The sequence below is a fragment of the Tiliqua scincoides genome, chromosome 3 (genome assembly GCF_035046505.1).
Source record: "Tiliqua scincoides isolate rTilSci1 chromosome 3, rTilSci1.hap2, whole genome shotgun sequence".
Taxonomy (NCBI): Eukaryota; Metazoa; Chordata; class Lepidosauria; order Squamata; family Scincidae; genus Tiliqua; species Tiliqua scincoides.
In genome coordinates this window covers 238749829-238756582 of record NC_089823.1, presented here as the reverse complement: position 1 = coordinate 238756582, position 6754 = coordinate 238749829, and positions in this window count along the sequence as shown.

Sequence of the window (6754 nt, the reverse complement as noted above, 5' to 3'; positions counted from 1 at the left end):
GAGGGTGTTCTGAGGGGCGGGGAGGCCACGTGCTGCTTCCCTGGCCCTCAGAACACTCAAGTGGCAATGGGAGCACAGTTCCTGTCGCCTCTGAAGGATTACAGGGCCCCCGAAACCCACAGATTTGATTATCCACAGGTTTTCTTATCCGGGGGGGGGCCTGGAACAGAACCCCTGCAGATAACACCAGACACCCTGTAAACCTAAACAAACCATTGGGTCCAGATGGCACTCACTAAGAAGTTCTTAAGTAATTCTGTTGGCGCCATATGCTGCCAGAAGCTTTCTTGTAAGGCACTTCCCCGCAGTCACAAAATGTGACACAGAGCAGCACGTGGCCTGGCCACAGGTAAGTGTATGCAGTGGGAGGGAGGGAGGGGATAGGTGGAACAGGATAGCAACAGGGACACGGAGGAGGGCTGATCGGGACTGGGAAGGGGATGGGTTGGGCGGCAGTGGAACTCACTGAATCCACACCCCCTTCCTGAGCCTGATCCTACAGAGTTGACATGGGTCCAAGTTGACCCATGGAGGCTGCAGGGGGTTATGTTGGGGAAGAGAAGAAATGTTCCCTTACTCCAACGACGCCTCAACATGCTGAAGTTCCCCCATGGGATACAGCGGAAGCTCTGTTGGCACCACTGTGTAGCTGTGCATGAGTTAGGTAGGACTGGGCCGTGAGCTAGTTTATTTTTACTAATGTTGGCAACTAAAAGTTGTGGTTTGCAGTCTCATAGACAGGAGAGGAAAGGGGAAAGAGAAGAGGAAAACAACTGATAAAAGTGACCCTTGAAACCCCAGTCAGATCTGGGACATTCCAGCTCTGTGTCGTCCCCGTCCCCCTCGCAGTCAGTCTGCCCTTTCTGGCGCCATTCTTGCGACTCTTGTCTCCAGAAGTTTAATATTAAACCAACAACCATCAGAAAGCAACTCACTAACAGGGATCACTAGAAAGATCTTCTATCTGGTCTATTGATTGCCAGGGGACCATTGGCAAGGGTGGGTCTGGGGTTTGGCAGCAAAGTTGGGATTAGATGTGGTTCAGATAGGGCACTGAACATAACAGCTAATATTATAATGCCGTTGTACAAATCGATGGTAAGGCCACACCTGGAGTATTGTGTCCAGTTCTGGTCGCCACATCTCAAAAAAGACATTGTGGAAATGGAAAAGGTGCAAAAGAGAGCAACTAAGATGATTACGGGGCTGGGGCACCTTCCTTATTAGGAAAGGCTACGGCATTTGGGCCTCTTCAGCCTAGAAAAGAGGCGCCTGAGGGGGGACATGATTGAGACATACAAAATTATGCAGGGGATGGACAGAGTGGATAGGGAGATGCTCTTTACACTCTCACATAACACCAGAACCAGGGGACATCCACTAAAATTTAGTATTGGGAGGGTTAGAACAGACAAAAGAAAATACTTCTTTACTCAGCTTGTGGTCGGTCTGTGGAACTCATTGCCACAGGATGTGGTGGCGGCATCTGGCCTGGACGCCTTTAAAAGCGGATTGGACAGGTTTCTGGAGGAAAAATCCATTATGGGGTACAAGTCATGATGTGTATGTGCAACCTCCTGATTTTAGAAATGGGCTATGTCAGAACGCCAATGCAAGGGAGGGCACCAGGATGCAGGTCTCTTGTTATCTGGTGTGCTCCCTGGGGCATTTTGTGGGCCACTGTGAGATACAGGAAGCTGGATTAGAAGGGCTTATGGCCTGATCCAGTGGGGCTGTTCTTATGTTCTTAACTACAATTCCCAGGAAGCCTTGCAGGTCTCTTGTTATCTGGTGTGCTCCCTGGAGCATTTTGTGGGCTACTGTGAAATACAGGAAGCTGGACTAGATGGGCCTATGGCCTGATCCAGTGGGGCTGTTCTTACATTCTTATGTTCACTGGCCAAGGGCCTACACCCACCAGGGAGTGCTCCAGGCCAGGTCAACCCTGAGCCATCAGTACTGGTGACAGCAGTGCCATGCAGTGCCCCATCGGGGCAGGTGGAGGCACCATGGGGGTCCCGGTGCAGAGCTTTTCCAAGGCCCCCTGGCATCAACACTGCTTGGTAGATCCTTTACACATCCTTGGAGCCCAATCCACTACCAGACCTTGCCAGATACTGATTTTGAACCTAGCATTTACCCTGGACCAAAAAGCACATCAGGAAGATGATGGGCTGAGACATGGCAAGTGAGTCAGTAGATGAATAGGGTGGAAGTAAGTGGAAATATCTGCTAGTTCAAAACCAGCTTCCTGTGAGGGGGAAAAACCCCAAATGGAAACTCTTCAATCACCTAAATAAGCTGCACTGCGGGAATATACAGAGCACATCTGGGTGGCTTTGGTGTTGGGGGCTGAGGGCTGTTTCAGCAGTTCTGATGGCCACAAACCAGATGTACAATTGCTGCCTGGCTCTCAACTGGTCCACGTGGCTCACCACCAGGTCCAAAAGAGGACTCAGGTCAGAGTGAGACATTTTGAGCCTCCAAGTAGCTGAACTTTGTGATATGAGCAGTCGCGGAACATTGCGGTGGATGCTGGGTTGAAACTAGGGAGGAGAAGGCAAGACATTACATATATATGGCAGGGGTTGCAATGGAAGTGCCTTCTCAGGTTCAATTCAAATGCAACACTTTTTCCTCTCCAAAATAAAGCTGGGGGAAATAAATGTGTTAAAACTTTGCAAGGGACGCTGTCTGGGAATGACATTGATTGGCTAGTGCCTGTGTGGTCACAAAATCACCTTTCCCTAGCCCTAAAGCAGTTTTGTAGCTGTTTGGGGGTTTATTTACTGAATTTCTACTCCACTTTACCTCATTGAAGGACATTCAAATTGGCTTTGTTTTTGTTCAAAGCGGGTTTTGCTTTTCATTTACAAAGAGTAAGGCAATTGATGAACAGATGAATGAATTCCGGAAAAAGAGATGTTTGTGCAGCTTTTTATTTTAAGTGGCCAACCTACCTGAAACTTAGGGGAAGAGCCAAAAATGATGGCTGAATCAGCAGTCAGTTCCCCGCACCTATGGCCAGTCATTCAGACTGCACAGCTAGGCATATTCACAAACTTGCTGTGTCTGGTATTTTTGTTTCTGCAGATGGCTAATTTGTCATTTTTCCCCCTCTCATTTTATTGTTAAATGGTTTTAACTATTATTTCATTACAGATCGTAAACTGTCTTGAAGGCCCCTTAACTGGAGTGGAAAGCAGAATATAAATATTTCAACAAATAAATGAACAAGGAGGCAAAATCTGAAAGTGGTAGAATTCAGATTCTAGAGGTGGGAGGAGAATAACTTTTTTTAATGCTCCCCGCGCAAGAAAGTCTCAACCAGAGGCAATGTAATGCATCAGGAAGGAAGGTTCAGGTCAGCCTCACACCAGATCATTTAGGGATTGTTGGCTCAGTGACCACCTCCATGATCAGCTCCGTTTGCTTTCCCCACCAGAAGACCCACTTGCTGCCCCAGTAGTCTTGCTAGTGTTTAAAAAGCTGCAGGGAGGGTCTAAGATAGAACAAAAATGGAGTCTGTTGAGAGGTCCAACCTCAGCTAGTTTTCTCATTATACTCTCACACTTCAAGATGACAGAGACTAGCAAGAGGGGCTTGCCTGGTCCTTGGTGAGGGAAAGAGGCCAAGAGAGGAGAGGAGACCCGGGGGCATGTCTGGGTGTGCTGATGCTGCCTGGGCCCCAGCTAGCGCAATTTCACCGACGTGTTTTGCTAAGGGACGGCCTTTATTTTCGTAAACTATAAACACCTGAAATTTTGTGGAGAGGAATCCAAGTCTTTAACCAAAGAAGCCTTATTTAAGATATAAAGGAGCCTTTCTCTTCCTGCCACCTCAAATATTATGTGGCAGGGAAGGGTGTTATTGCTGGCTTTCATGGAATTTTAAAAATATGTCCGGCAAATGAACTGAAGCCCTTTCTTTGGTTTGCACGCATTTTATATGTGCCTGTCTTCTTCACCAGACTGGAAGGCCAATAATATATATAGTTGGCAACCTTCAGTCTCGAAAGACTATGGTATCGCGCTCTGAAAGGTGGTTCTGGAACAGCGTCTAGTGTGGCTGAAAAGGCCGATTCGGGAGTGACAATCCCTTCCACACTGGGAGCAAGTGCAGTCTGTCCCTGGTCTGTCTCCCTGGCTATGGGCCTTCCTTCTTTGCCTCTTAGCCACAGACTGTTGGCCAAGTGTCTCTTCAAACTGGGAAAGGCCATGCTGCACAGCCTGCCTCCAAGCGGGCCGCTCAGAGGCCAGGGTAAGGGCAAGCGAGAAGTGATGGACCTCGAGAAACCACAAGTTTGAGTGGAGATGCAGCAGGGGAAGGGGAGCACCTCAATGGTTCCCTGCTGACCATTTTCCTCCCCAAAATCACCTCCAAACTTCTTTCCCCCTTGGAAAAGAAAAGTTAAGGAGCTCTTCTCCCAACCATTCTTCCACTCAAAACAGCAGCTACATGAGGCTACTTTCCATTAAAAAAAAATCCTACCTTCATTAGATGTGCCTGAGTAGGCTGTAGAAAGTATCTCTCAGATGCCCTAAACATTGTGAGAAGGGTTTGTTCCAGAAAAGCCAGGAGCTGCATTCCTGTGGATCAAAGCAAACACAGTTAAGTACCCCAAGAGCAGAACAATCCTAAGTGTGTACTCAGAATCAAGTTCTATTGCGCTTCTCAGTACCCCAAGAGCAGAACAATCCTAAGTGTGTACTCAGAATCAAGTTCTATTGTGTTCAATGGGGCTTAATAAGTATTTTCAGGATTGCCCTACAGCCAATGCTATAAGGGCCTTGTGCTGCCAGAACTAGCATTCCAGCAGTGCGCTGTCTTTTACAGCTGTTGCAAAATGTCACAAGCAATTCAGCATGGCCAGGCTGCCGCCCCAAGTGGTAAGCAACTGTGGCTGTGCACCAGTGGCCCATAAGTGACCACCAGCTCTGGTACATCAGCAGGGTGGGCAGGACAGGGTGCGAGAGGGAGGAATAGGGAGGAGACCAGGGCAAGGAAGAAGGCAGATTGAGGCCAAGAAGGGGGCAGTATCAGCGGCAGCACTACCACTGATATTTTATTACCCTTCCCAGTCTTGATCCACCATCCAGGGTGAACGCATTCCAACATGGCTTTCCATGAGACAGGTGTTTGTGGAAAGGGAGCAGGAATATGCCTGTCCTTTAAAGAACAATCCTGCTGCTGAATTATTTGTTCACACTTTGATGACCAAGGTAGCATAAGGCTGCCTCAGCTTGAGTCAGATTGTGGTCCAGTTAGCCAATAAGTGTCTGCTCTGATGGACAGACACTGAGATGGAACTCTTCCTAATGTGAGATCCTTCTAGAGAAGATGCAGGGCTCTGAACCTGCAACTGTCTGTATTCAAGGGATGAGCTTATCCGCTGTGCTACAGTTCCTGAAAGCCTTGACTAGATCACACTTCTTGCCTGCTCCTTGCCAGGATGGCCTAAGGCTATGGCGGCGTGCAAGGGTGCATGCTCAGTGGTGCAGTGTCCGAACAGGATTGGCTCATTAGACCTGCTGAGAGACAGCCAATAGGCCTGAAAGGCAGGATATAATGGAGAGAAAAGGCACATAAATACAGGTTTCTGTGTTGCCTTCGTATTTTGGTTTGTACCTGAAATTTTAATTTAAAAAATTGCCTACACAGATATTAATATAGGTGTTGCTACATCTCTTAAGTTGCATAACATTTAGTAGGCGAAGGCTTCATAGTTCCTAGGCCTGCATGATAAGATCTGTAAAAATGATGGATGCTTATCTGGAGTTCCATTAAGTTCAAAGGGGTATCTAGCTGGGCAGAACACTATAAGGGCTCTGCATTTTAATAGGATTAATTAGTAGATTAATCAACTAACATTTTAGAGCCCAATCCTATCCACACTTTCCTGGGAGTAAGACCCATTGACCATAAAGGGATTTACTTCTGAGTAGACATGCCTAGGATTGGGCTGTCAGTTGATTAATTGGCAGGGGGCTAATTTTATTCAGTAGGGTTGAGAATGGAGTTGAAAAACTAATTCAGTTTTTTAGTCTGTATCAGACCTAGAGTCTCATCATAGAACATGTCACCTTATTGAAATTTTTTAATTACCTTTCATTCAATGAATTAATTGGCCAAATTTAAAGAAATCTGCAATATACCAAAGCTGTAGCAGACATGCCTTTTTGAGATATTGAAGAAAGTGCTAGCATAGCTTACGGTGTTTAGTGAAAGGTACCATTCAACATTAAAGGGAAAACCCATCTCTTATAGTTTATTTTGCTTTATTTATTTTGCAAATAAAATAATAAGAAATATGGCAAGAAATAAAATCTAATTATTTTGATACTGTTGCAATTAAAATTATCCTGCATTAAAGGCCACAGTCTAGTAAAAACATCGACCCCTACCATTTCGCACACATGTGGGTGAAGTGTTAAGAGTTGATGGTTTTAGACTGTGTATCAAACATCTTTGGGGGTAAGAAACATTTCAACAAATTCAGAATCTGGAGACTTTGTGGAAAATGAAGACAGCTCGTGCTCACTCGTGTTCCTTCTGCAACGTTGAGACACAGACACAGTCCCAAATTTTCTCAAGTTCAAGAGAAAATGGACCACAGCTCTAGCTCTGCAGATCTACCAGTGCAGAGAAGGCTCTACTGCATGAGAACCCAATCCTATGCATGTCTACTCAGAAGTAAGTCCCATTAGAGTCAATAGGGCTTATTCCCAGGACAGTGTGTATAGGATTGGGCTAT